Genomic DNA, 13,286 nt, shown 5'->3' with positions numbered 1-13,286 from the left:
GCCTTGAGACCCTGGGGTAAATCCGACTTGGTCATGGTGTATAATTTTTTTGATGCGTTGTTGGATTCTGTTTGTTAGGATCTTATTGAGTATTTTAGCATCTATATTCATTAGTGATATTGGTCTATAATTTTCTTTTCTTGTTGGGTCTTTCCCTGGTTTGGGGATCAAGGTGATGTTTGCTTCATAGAATGTGCTGGGTAATATTCCTTCTTTTTCTACATTTTGGAAGAGATTTAGTAGTATAGGTACTAGTTCTTCTTTAAATGTTTGGTAGAATTCTGATGTAAAGCCATCTGGTCCTGGGCTTTTCCTTTTAGGGAGCTTTTGTATAGTTGATGCTATTTCAGAACTTGATATAGGCCTGTTCAACATTTCCACTTTGTTCTGGCTAAGTCTTGGTAGGTGGCGTGCTTCCAGGTATTGGTCGATTTCTTTCAGATTTTCATATTTGTGAGAGTAGAGTTTCTTATAGTATTTGTTAAGGATTTTTTGAATTTCTGAGGGGTCTGTTGTTATTTCATCATTACCATTTCTGATTGATGAAATTAGAGATTTTACTCTTTTTTTCCTGGTTAGGTTGGCCAAAGGTTTATCTATTTTATTGATCTTTTCAAAAAACCAGCTTTTGGATTTATTGATCTGTTGTATAATTCTTTTGTTTTCAATTTCATTTAGCTCTGCTCTGATTTTGGTTATTTCTTTTCTTCTGCTAGGTTTGGGGTTGGAGTGTTCTTCCTTCTCCAGTTGCTTGACATGTCCCATTAAGTTATTAACTTACTCTCTTTCCGTTTTCTTGAGGAAGGCTTGCAGTGCTATAAATTTCCCTCTTAGGACTGCATTTGCAGTATCCCAGAGGTTCTGGTAATTCTTGTCTTGATTGTTGTTTAGTTCCAAAAATTTGGTGATTTCCTTCTTAATCTCGTCTATAACCCATCTATCCTTCAGCATAAGGTTGTTTAGCTTCCATGTTCTTGTATGGGTTTGCAGGTTCCTGTTGTTATTGAGTTCAACTTTTATTCCATGATGGTCTGAGAAGATGGAATAATTTCTATTTTTTTAAATTTGCTGAGGTTAGATTTGTGGCCTAGGATGTGGTCGATTTTGGAGTATGTTCCGTGGGCTGATGAGAAGAATGTGTATTCAGTTTTGTTGGGATGAAATGTTTTGTAGATGTCTGTTAAGTCCAGATGTTGAATGGTTAAGTTTAAATCTAAGATTTCTTTGCTTAGCTTCTTTTTGGAGGATCTGTCCAGCACTGCTAAAGGGGTGTTAAAATCTCCAACTACTATGGAAGTGGAGGAAATTGAGTTGCTCATATCTGTTAGAGTTTCTCTTATAAATTGAGGTGCGTTGTGGTTGGGTGCATAAATATTAATAATAGAGATTTCATCATATTGAGTATTACCTTTAGCAAATATGAAGTGTCCATTCTTATCCTTAATTATTTTGGTTGGTTTAAAGCCTATTGCGTCTGCGAACAGGATTGCAACACCTGCTTTTTTCTGCTTTCCATTTGCCTGGAATATAGATGACCATTCCTTCACCTTGAGTCTATACTTGTCTTTTAATGTAAGATGCGATTCTTGTAGGCAACAGATATCTGGCTTGAGTTTTTGTATCCATTCAGCCAACCTGTGCCTCTTTAGAGGACAGTTTAAACCATTCACATTAATTGAGAGTATTGATAAGCCTTTGGAGAGTCCAGTGGACATTTTTAATCCTTTTGTGACTGTGGAAGTTGGAATTTGATCAAAATTTTCTGGGTGAGTTTATTTTTGTGGTGGAGGATTACGCTGGTCTTTATGGAGGATAGGTCTGAGAATATCCTGGAGAGCTGGTTTAGTTATCTCAAATTTCTTCAACATGTGAATGTCATTGAAGTATTTAATGTCTCCATCATAAATGAAGCTCAGTTTAGCTGGGTACAGGATCCTGGGTTGAAAGTTATTTTGTTTTAGGAGATTAAAAGTCGATGACCATCCTCTTTTAGCTTGAAAGGTTTCAGCAGAGAGATCTGCAGTTATTCTGATATTCTTCCCCTTGTAGGTAATGGTTTTCTTTCGTCTGGCAGCTTTCAGAATTTTCTCCTTCATATTAACTTTAGTGAAATTGATTATGATGTGTCTGGGGGATGTCTTATTTGGGTTGAGTTGTGCTGGAGTTCTGAAACTGTCTGCTATCTGAATTTCGGAATCTCTTGGCATGTCTGGAAAGTTCTCCTTCATAATCTCATGGAGAAGAGATTCTGTTCCTTGTGAAGCCACTTCGTCACTTTTGGGGATCCCTATAAGACGAATATTGGTTTTCTTCAAATTATCCGAGAGCTCTCTGAGAGAGTGGTCTGTTTTTGCTCTCCATTTCTCTTCTTCTTTGAGGGTTTGGGAGCATTCAAAAGCTTTGTCTTCAATGTCAGAAATCCTTTCTTCTGCTTGCTCCATTCTGTTACTGTAGGATTCTACTGTGTTTCTCAGATCTTTGAGGGCTGCAACTTCTTGTCTCAATGTGTTGAAATCTTTGGTCATTTGGTCTTTGAATCCATTGAATTCTTGAGATAACTTTTGGAATTCTAATTTGATCTTATTTTCTATCCAGATCCTGAATTCAATTTCTGACATCTCAGCTATTTGTTTGTGCATGGGGTCTTGTGCTGTTTCTGCCCCATTGATCCTTGGGGGAGTTGATCTACTCTGATTATTCATATTGCCAGAGTTTTTCTGTTGATTTCGCCTCATGATTGTTTTTCACCATTGCCTCTGGCCATCCTCAGAGTTGGGGAGGTGTCTCTCCAAGATTAGACCCCAGCGGGATCACTCTATTGTTGCTGGATCTTTGTAGGGAGTGACCCTGTGTAGTTCCTCTGGAGCTGCTGTAGCTAGGGATTTCTGGTTGTGGAAGCAGCTCCGGTTTGTGACACACCCAGATCCAGCAACAGGGCTGGGGGTGGTGCGCACAGTTCTGGGAGTGCCAGGTGCCCAGTGACTTTGGCACAGAGAGTCCAAGGCTCCAGCAGTCTCTGGCCAGGAGAAGCACTCTGCACAGAGGAAGGGAGGGCTCCAAAGGGCACTCAGCTACCAGAGTCCCTTTCCAGATGAATGGGCTAGTGTGGAAGCTGGGAGGACACAGGAGGGAGGACGCAGGGTTGTGTGGCTCCCGCAGTTCCTGGTCAGGGAATGTGGAGGCCCGGTGGATGCAGGTCACCAGTCAGGGATCACTGCACAGCTCTTATGGAGGTCTGGGCGGTGCCAAGCCCAGGAGTTTGAGGTTGCTATGAGCTGTGATGTCACGGCACTCTACCCAGGGCAACAGCCCAAGGCTCCAGTGTGCCAAAACCGTCTCACTCTGCCCCTAAAGATTAAGGTTGTAAGGCAGCTCAGTCCCCGCCTTTAGGCTGCTCAGTCAGTAGGTTACTTTGACCTGCCCAATCCTTGCTCTGAGACCCTGAGGGCGGAGCTTGCCGGGACAGTTCTTTCACAATGGCTTCCTGCGCCCAGCTCAGTGGCTCAGTCTGGGGCCCCAGATAATGCCCAAAGTTCTCCATACTCCTGCTCAAGCTCTCCCCAAGGCAGTTCAACTGAGTGCCAAGTCCAAGAACACCGAAACGGTTCACAGGAAGGCCTTTCCAGTTTGCAGTCTCACTGCTGCTTGTACTTATGGTTGCCAGCGTGATTAGGTCGATCAAACACACGCAACCACTTGACAGTTTTCCACTGTTTTTGTCCTCCTCTTGGGGTCCAGAAGTCCCTTGCTGGCTCCCTGTATCCTCAAAGGGATGATTATAGGCAGATCCCACTGGCCAGAGATGCCTGGAGTCTTGTCTCCCCAAACTTGCTGTTCCCAGTTGCAGGGAAGCTGTTACTCGGCCACCATCTTTAATCTCACCAAAATTTAATTTTTATAATAAATACTATGAGGTAGACACTCTGTACAATAAGAACCAGGAGAGTATTAAAAATCTCATAAATAGTTGATGTTATTAAATGGTGAAGAAGCACTTTGAGTATTTTGTTTGTTTACTCTTTGGTCGATGATTGTTTTATTACAGAAACATCAGTTCTTGGGGTGGCACCTGTGGCTCAGTGAGTAGGATGCCGGCCCCATATACTGAAGGTGGCGAGTTGGAACCCAGCCCCAGCCAAACTGCAACAACAACAAAAAAATAGACAGGCGTTGTGGCGGGTCCCTGTAGTCCCAGCTACTTGGGAGGCTGAGGCAAGAGAATCACCTAAACCCAAGAGCTGGAGGTTGCTGTGAGCTGTGACTCCCTGGCACTCTACCAAGGGTGACAAAGTGAGACTTTGTCTCAAAAAAAAAAAAAATCAGTTCTTCAGTGAAAAGAAATCAAATAAGAGGGGGACTGATTACGAAAATATTCAAAGCTCCTGGAGCTAGGAACTGTCTGTTGGGGACAGTCATGGTCAGAGACCTTTCCCAGGGTGTTTCTCCAAAGTGCCTTCTATCTCCTAGTGCAAACCTGGCCTAGTGTGTGCTCCGTAAATGTCTGTGGAGCCATTAAATGAAAGCAATGCAGTGCCTTTGTCATTCTTCTCTCATAAAGCCCCTCAGCCTGTGTCTTTACTTTCCCTGGTTCTGTGAAGGCCAGATTATGCAGGGAGGCTGTTGCTGAAGTCCACAGACTAACCATCCTTGCTATATACATTCAGTGCCTCCACCAGAAATGAATCTCGAGCTGGCCAGAAGGTAGGTAGCAAGAGTGTCCTCACATTTTGGATTCATATCCAGAACTGTGGAATCAAAATTAGTTGCATGGCTGTTATGTCCTGGGCATGTAAAATGGTTATGTCACAGGCTGCATTCTCCAGAAGTAGATGCCAAGATAGAGTGTGGGACGCAAGAGGCTTATTTAACACCTGTTGACAGGAAGGTGAGGAAGCAGAAATGGGCAGACAGGCCTCTGCCAACTTGGCAGCCCTGATCTCTGGAGGGAGTTTTGCCCACTAGTGTCCCATGCTGTGTTGAAACGGCCAGTCCTTTGCATCCCTCTCTCATTCAGTTACCAGCTTTGTGGGCATACCCTGTGAAGAAGGGTGTGTTCCCTAAAGGAGCCAACAGCTGGAGACTATCACCGCAGCTGGTCCATAGTCCTTCCTCAAAGAAGAATCCTGGTGGTACTCCATGTTTATTTTGGGACACTTGGATAGGGAAACTGAGGTCAAGATCATTACCATTGAGTGATGTTTTCATCCAGCTTGTGTCCTCACCCCACAGCCTGCCCTCCTTGCCTATCCAACAGTGGCCCAGCACCATCAAGAAGGACTCCCATAGAGGATGTTGTTCTTGGCCTGTAAGTGATCAAAGAGAGCCTAGGGCACCTAGCAGGGTCAGCATCAGAGGCAGGACCCAGAATGCTCCTTCTTACCTGCTCCCATCTCCCATCTCCAGGACTAGTAGCCCACACAGTCCGTGAGCCTCCTGTATGCCTGCATATGGCACTAGCCCCATCCCTCTATCATAGCACCAGCCTTGCCACTGTACTCATGTGTCCACTGTCTGCCTCTCCCCAGCACAGTGTGTCCCTCCACAGTACAGACTCCACCCCATCATGATTTCTTAACTATAGATTTGCATCATTTTACTTTTAATTTCAGAAGGCAAGCAAGATCATATCAATTGACTTTGGAAATACAGCATGATCAAATTCAGCTTGACCACTTATGAATTGTGGGGTCTTGGGCAAGGAACTAGCCTATCTGTGCTTCAATTTCCCCTGAGGATAAGAAGATCTATCTCACAGAACTGTAATGAGTGCTGAAAAATATTGTGAAATCACAGAGCAAGGTCAATACTGAAAGACACCAGGTTCTCCTTTATAACTAATGGTTATCTTTTAAGTGAAGAATTCAAGGTGAGGATCAAGTCCTCTTGCACTAAATGAGGACTCAAAGGAAATTCCTAGGAATCTGGAGGCATCTACCATCTACCATGACCCAGGAGAAAGATGATGCATTTCCTTGGAACATTAGGTTTAAAATGAGGTGATTTAAGGAAAAACACAAAGTAAACAGTAGTCCAGGTAGTAGTTGGATATAGCCAACTATATGAAGGGGCCTGACAATAATGGCATTTGGGGAAGCATGGCCTATGCCTGGGGCATTATTAAACTCATCCATGCTCTGAGGAGAGAAATGGAGCACCCCAGAGAAGGCAACAAGGCCCGGTGCCCCCAAGAATAGCATAGGACAAATACAGCTGAGCATTGTCCCTCTCCACTCTAGAGGTCCCCTGCCTAACATGCAGTTCCTGAGAGCTCCTAGAATGCATTGGAAGGTGACGCTCCCTGCTGGGTGTGGTATTCTGTGCCATCACTCCTTCCAACAATGGTGTGCTGGAAATAGTGCTAGAAGAGAAGAAGGCACAAGTTCTTGTCCCAGGAGATTATTTACTTTGAGCAAGTCACTTCCCCACTTGCTGCCTCAGTTTCCCCTGATGACAGTGAAGAGTAAGAATGGATGAATATGTAGACCACACTTTAAGGATTGTAATGAACCCTGGAAGCCAGCAGAAGGTGCCAGACCCTAAGGAGCAGATTTGAGTCACTCTCAGACCTTCCAGAAGAGGGTGGAAAAGAGCCACAGTGAGACAGGGGAAGTGGGTTAGCATGACCTTGAGATTCCCAAGGAGTTGATTGAGGGACAGAATTGTTTGAGAGAAGATATCTACTTAAGGATGGAGGGGGCGTGCCAGGTCCCAGGCCTAGTTCAAGGCAAGGCATTTTTTTTTCTCTCTGGGCTAACAGCATTCAAGAGACCAACCCCTGGCTTGACGCCTGTAGCTCAGCAGCTAGGGCGCCAGCCACATACACTGGAGCTGGCAGGGTCAAATCCAGCCCGGGCCTGCCAAACAACAATGACAATTACAACCAAAAAATAGCCGGGCATTACGGTGGGCAGCTGTAGTCCCAGCTACTTGGGAGGCTGAGGCAAGAAAACCCCTTAAGCCCAAGAGTTTGAGGTTGCTATGAGCTATGACTCCACAGAACTCTACTGAGGGAGACAGCTTGAGACTCTGTCTCAAAAAAAAAAAAAAAAAAGACCAACTCCTTAGTATTCAAAAGCAACATTCCATTCCAGCACCCCCTCCCCCTGGGGACTTCTCCAGGGTGAGGGTGAGGGTGAGGGGTTGGGGTGTTAAGTGGAAGCTGAAGATGAGACTTCCTTTCTCTCTTTTTTTTTTTTTTTTGCAGTTTTTGGCCAGGGGCTGGGTTTGAACCTGCCACCTCTTGTATATGGGGCCCTACCCCTTTGAGTCACAGGCGCCACCCTTCTCTCTCTCATCTTGCAAAAAAGTTTTTAAATGCCCCATAAGGAAAAAGAAATCCAGCATCATGAAAAATTACTGAATTCTACAGACTTAAATGCATAATTTTTACCTTTAAGTTCAAAATGAATTTGTAATTTCAAGATATTTGAACAAAACTGCTTTGGGGGGTGTTGTTAGTAATAGCAAAACAAACAACCTCCCCCACAACTAGAAACAAGCTGAATGTTCATCAATAGAGAAATAATTACACATATTATAGTGAATGCCATAAACTGATACATATACTGACAGGGTCAAGGCATACTGTTCATAAAGAAAACAAGAACAGCACGTCCAGGATAAATTCTGTCAATTGGTAAATTTCTGAAAATAAAAAAACATACAAAACTGTGAAAGGTTACGTTGGGACTATGGGGAAAGGGAGATTTACTTCTCAATTTTATACCTCTTGACATTGCTTTGTTTGGTTTTTTGTTTGTTTGTTTTTTGCTTTTAAGACAGAGACTCACTTTGTCACCCTGGGTAGAGTCCCTTGCATCATAGCTCACAGCAACCTCAAACTCTTGGGCTCAAGCAATTCTCTTGCCTCAGCCTCCTGAAAGCTGGGACTACAGGCGTCTGCCATAACGCCTAGCTATTTTTAGAGATAGGGTCTGGCTCCTGCTCAGGCTGGTCTCCAACCTGTGAGCTCAGGGCAATCCACCCACCTTGGCCTCCCAGAGTGTTATGATTATAGGCGTGAGTCACCGTGCCCAGCTTGACATTGCTTTGGAATTTTCTAACAATGTACTATTACTTTTGAAATGTCAACAGGGATTACCTGGTGAGAAGATTATGGGTCATTTTGTCTTTTATAATTTGAAAAATGTATTAAACAAAAATATAGGGCGGTGCCTGTAGCTCAGTGAGTAGGGTGCTGACCACATACACCTAGGCTGGGGGTTTCCAGCTATGGAATGACAATGACAACTGCAACAACAACAACAAAAATAGCCGGGCGTTGTGGCGGGCACCTGTAGTGCCACTACTTGGGAGGCTGAAGCAAGAGAATTGCTTGAGCCCAAGAGTTTGAGGTTGCTGTGAGCTGTGACGCCTACAGCAGTCTACCCAGGGCAACAGCTTGAGACTGTATCTCAAAAAAAAAAAAAAAAATATATATATATATATATAAAGCACTATAACCAAGTATATGTTGAGAAATCTTGCCCTTATTCTGTCCCCATACATTATACTCTCTTTACCACCCTTCCCCCAGCTCACCTCCTCCAGATCCTGTGGATAACCACTGTTTCATTTATCCTTTCAGTATTTCTTCGTGCACAATCAAGCAAATATTCATATGTATTATAGCCACTCTTTCTTTTTTTTTTTTTTGAGACAGAGCCTCAAGCTGTCACCCTGGGTAAAGTGCTCTGGCATCACAGCTCACAGCAACCTCCAACTCCTGGGCTCAAGTGATTCTCCTGCTTCAGGCTCCCAAGTAGCTGGGTCTACAGGCACCCACCACAATGCCCAGCTATATTTTGGTTGCAGACGTCATTGTTGTTTGGCAAGCCCAGGCTGGATTCGAACCAGCTAGCTCAGGGTGTATGTGGCTGGCGCCTTAGCCGCTTGAGCCACAGATGCCGAGCCTAGCCACTCTTTCTTATACAAAAGGTAATATACTATGTATACCTCCTTGTACCTTACTTTTTATACCTAGCAATATGTCCTGAATATCTTTCTGTATTTATTACTAGAGACATCATTCCCACCCCATGTCCACTTTTCTAGTGTATTTAGTGCTATAAATTTCCCTCCCAGAACTACTTTAGCCTTGCCCCACAAATTTTGATACATTGTATTTTCTTTTCAGTTCAGTTCCATGTATTTCTTTTATTTCTCTTAAGTTTTAACCTTAGATTATTTAAAGTTATCTTGTTTAGTTATCAAGTTTTAGGTATTTTCCTATTATCCTTCTGTTACTAATTCCTACTTTGATTCCACTGCAGTCAGAGGACCTTCTTGTATAATTTCAATTCTCTTAGATTTGGTATGGTTTGTTTTATGCCTCAGGACGTGGTCTATATATGTTGTGTGGATATTTGAAAAAAGTGTGGATTCTGCTGTTGTTGGGTTCAGTGTTGTATCAGCGTTGATTAGATCCAGTTGGTTGATGGTGTTAGAGTTTTTCTAAATCCTTGCTAATTTTTTGTCTAGTTATTCTATATATTTTTGAGGGAGGAGTGTTGAAGTCTCCACCTAGAACTGTGGATTTGTCTATTAATCTCTTTAGTTCATAGTTTTTGCTTCACATGTTTTGCAGCTTTCTTTATTTTGTACATACACATGTAGAATTACCATGTCTTCTTGATAGATTGACCCTTTTAGCATTATGTAATATTCCTCTCAGTCCCTGGAATTTTTTTTTTTTGCTCTGAAGTATACTTTATACGATATTAATAATGCCACTTCTCTTTTCTTTTCCCCATAAATTCAACCAAGTGATACCTTCTTTCTTTGATTAATGTTTGCATGATGTATTTTTTCCATCCACTTACTTTCAGTTTGTCTATATTGTTATATTTGAAATGAATTTCTTATTGACAGTATGGAGTTGGGCCTTTTTTTTTATTTCACTCTGCCAATCTCTGTCTTTTAATTGGTGTATTAAAACCGTTTATGTTTAATGGCTTAAATTTGGCTTTTTTGTTTTGTTTTATTTTGTTTTCTGGTTTTTTCCTCTGGAGTTTTGTTGTTATTATTGTTGTTGTTTGTTTTCTTTCACCCATTTATCTACAGTGTTTTGGAATATACACCTGTGTCATTTAGAGATTGTTCTAGATATTGCAATATTCTAGATTTTGAATCTATTTAGATATTCTAGATTTGATGTACACACATTATCACAGCCTACCACTGGTTCGGCATTGAAGTGCAAGTGAAGTGCAGAAATTTTGTCTTCCTTTACGTGTCTTTACCTTTCTGTTAGAGAACTTCCTTTACCTGTTCTCTTGGAGTGGATCTTCTGGTGACAAATTCTCTTCCTTTTTCTTTATCTAAGAATCTTGATTTCCCCCTTATTTTCTAAAGAAAAGGTTTACAGGATGTAGAATTCTAAGTTGACAGTTCTTTTCTTTCTCTACTTGAAAAATGTGCCACTTCCTTCTAGCTTTCAAAATCTAACGTCATTTGAACTGTTTTTCACCTTTAGGAAAGGCATCATTTCTCTCTTATTGCTTTCAAGATTTTTCTTTTTCTTTAGCTCTCAGACGTTTGACTATTGTGATAATACCTCTGAAAGGTTTCTTTGGGTTTATTCTATTTGGATTTTCCTAAGCTTCTTGAATCTGTAGATTTATTTATTTATTTATTTATTTATTTATTTTGCCAAATTTGAGCAACTAAAAGGGGAGAACCATAGTTGTAGTTTTGCTTTCAACATTTATTCCATTCCTAGTAATCCATCCAGTCACTATCGCTTCCTCCTATCTTACTTCTAACATCACAGATCAGTTTTGCCTGGTGTTGATGCAATCAGACAGCATGTGCTACTTTTTGTCTGGCACCTGTCACTCAACCTTGTAAAATTCATTCATATGATTACATATATTTGTAGTTCACTCTTTCTCATGGGTGTATAATATTGTACTATATGAATGTATTTGTCCATTCTACTATTAATGGACATTTGAGCTGTTTCCAGTTTAGAAATATGTGCTGCTCTGAACCAATCACAAATAGTATTGCTCTGAATATTCTAGTAAATATCTTTTGATACACAGAAGAATGAATTTCTTTTCTATATTTTTTCTTAGAAGAATGCATTTCTGCTGGGTACATATCTAGGGAGGGAATTTATGGGTCTTAGGTGGGCATCTGTTTAGCTTTAGTAAATAATACCATTTTCCACAGCTCGGCACCTGTAGCTCAGCAGCTAGGGTGCCAGCCACATACACCACAGCTGGCAGGTTCGAACCTACCCTGCGCCCGCCAAACAATGGCAACTACAACCAAAAAATAGCTGGGCATTGTGGCAAGTGCCTGTAGTCCCAGCTACTTGGAAGGCTGAGGCAAGAGAACTGCTTGAGCCCAAGAGTTGGAGGTTGCTGTGAGCTGTGATGCGACAGTACTCTACTGAGAGCGACTTAGTGAGACTCTGTCTCAAAAAATATATGTACCATTTTCCAAAGTGACTGTACCTATTTGTATGTCTACCAGCAGTGTAAAAGAGTTCCCAGGGCTGGGCACTATGCGTCACACCTATAATCCTAGAACTCTGGGAGGCCAAGATGTGTGAATTGCCCTAAGCATACAGGTTCAAGACCAGCCTGAGAAAGAGCAAGACCCCAACTCTAAAAATAGGTGGGCATTGTGACAGGTGCTTATGGTCCCAGCTACTTGAGAGGCTAAGGCAAGGGGATCACTTAAGCCCAAGAGTTGGAGGCTGCTGTGAGCTATGATGTAAGGCACTCTACTGAGAGTGACAAAGTGAGACTCTGTCTCAAGGAAAAAAAAAAAGAGTTCCCATGTCCCATATCCCCTGTGCAAGACTGTTTCCATATTTATTCTATCTAATCCTTGAAGGAACTCTGCCAAGCAGATATTATTCTCATTTTAGGAACATGGAGATTAAGACTCAAAAGTGTAAGTGATTTGTTGAAAGTCATACAGCTTGTGTGACAATGTTTCTTGGTTGAGCAGAGCAAGAATTCTTTTGAAACTCTAATAGAGTAAAGGAATACTCTTCCTGAAGGCTCTCTGTGGGCTCTAGGTAAACTAGGATTGCTTAGGACAGATGTCCACTCTAGTTTTTATGCTAACCAGGAGTTCTATGGGATAGAATTTGAGACTGGCCTATTATTGGCATTTAAACATTTGCACACGGTGGACTAGCATTTCCTGAAGAAGGGGAAACTGGGGGGGAAGAGCAAAAGGTGAGGAGAGCAGGAGGAGGAGGGGTCCTTGAATCAAAGTCACTATCCATGAAAGCCCCTGGGCTGCAAAACTGGGATGTCAGAAGATGGTACAAATCCAAGTGGGAAGCAAGACTATACTTGCCAACACTGTAACCTAGCCCTACCCACACACACCCTGGACTCTAGGAAGGAGAGGTCAGTGATGCAAGGGAATAAAGGGTATTACTAGGGCCAGCAGCTCAGCCATCAGAACCCTTCTTTAAATAATCAACCTGAAGAGGTAAATGGAAAGTTTCTGTTGGCATAAGAAGGAGACAAAAGCCTCAGAGGTCTGTATGATTAATGTATCAAAATTTAACATTAATCAAAAATTTTCCTCTTCTTAGGAAACACTGGGATTATTATTATCATTATTATTATTATTGAGACAGAGTCTCACTCTGTTGCCCTGGGTTGAGTGCCATGGCGTCAAAGCTCACAGCAACCTCAAACTCTTGGACTTAAGCAATCCCCTGGTCTCAGCCTCCCAAGCAGCTGGGACTACAGGTGCCTACCACAATGCCTGGCTATTTTTTTCACCTTTATAGTAGAGAGGTCTCACTCTTGCTCAGGCTGGTCTTGAACTCCTGAGCTCAGATGATCCACCTGCTTTGGCCTTTCAGACATGAGCCATCATGCCCAGCCACACTAAGATTTTCAAATATTTTAATTCCATTTTCCTCTACCTCTAACTTTTATGTTATAGTTGGCAATGTTTTTATCCTTTAACCCCACAGGACATAATTTTTTTTGTAAGTAGTATTCATTTAGATCTATCTACATTTTTACCATTTCCCCTGCACTTTTATTCTAAAGTCTTCAGATCTGCTATGGAAGATCACTTTTCTTTTTTTCTTTTTTTTTCCAGAGACAGAGTCTCACTTTGTTGCCCTTGGTAGAGTGCCGTGACATCACAGCTCACAGCAACCTCCAGCTCTTGGGCTTAGGCGATTCTCTTGCCTCAGCCTCCCAAGTAGCTAGGACTATAGGCACCCACCACAACATAGGGCTATTTTTGTTCTTGTTGTTGCAATTTGGCTAGGGCCAAGTTCGAACCCACCACCATTG

This window comes from Nycticebus coucang, chromosome 7, assembly GCF_027406575.1.
Source record: "Nycticebus coucang isolate mNycCou1 chromosome 7, mNycCou1.pri, whole genome shotgun sequence".
NCBI lineage: Eukaryota > Metazoa > Chordata > Mammalia > Primates > Lorisidae > Nycticebus > Nycticebus coucang.
Note: the sequence above shows the minus strand (reverse complement) of the source record.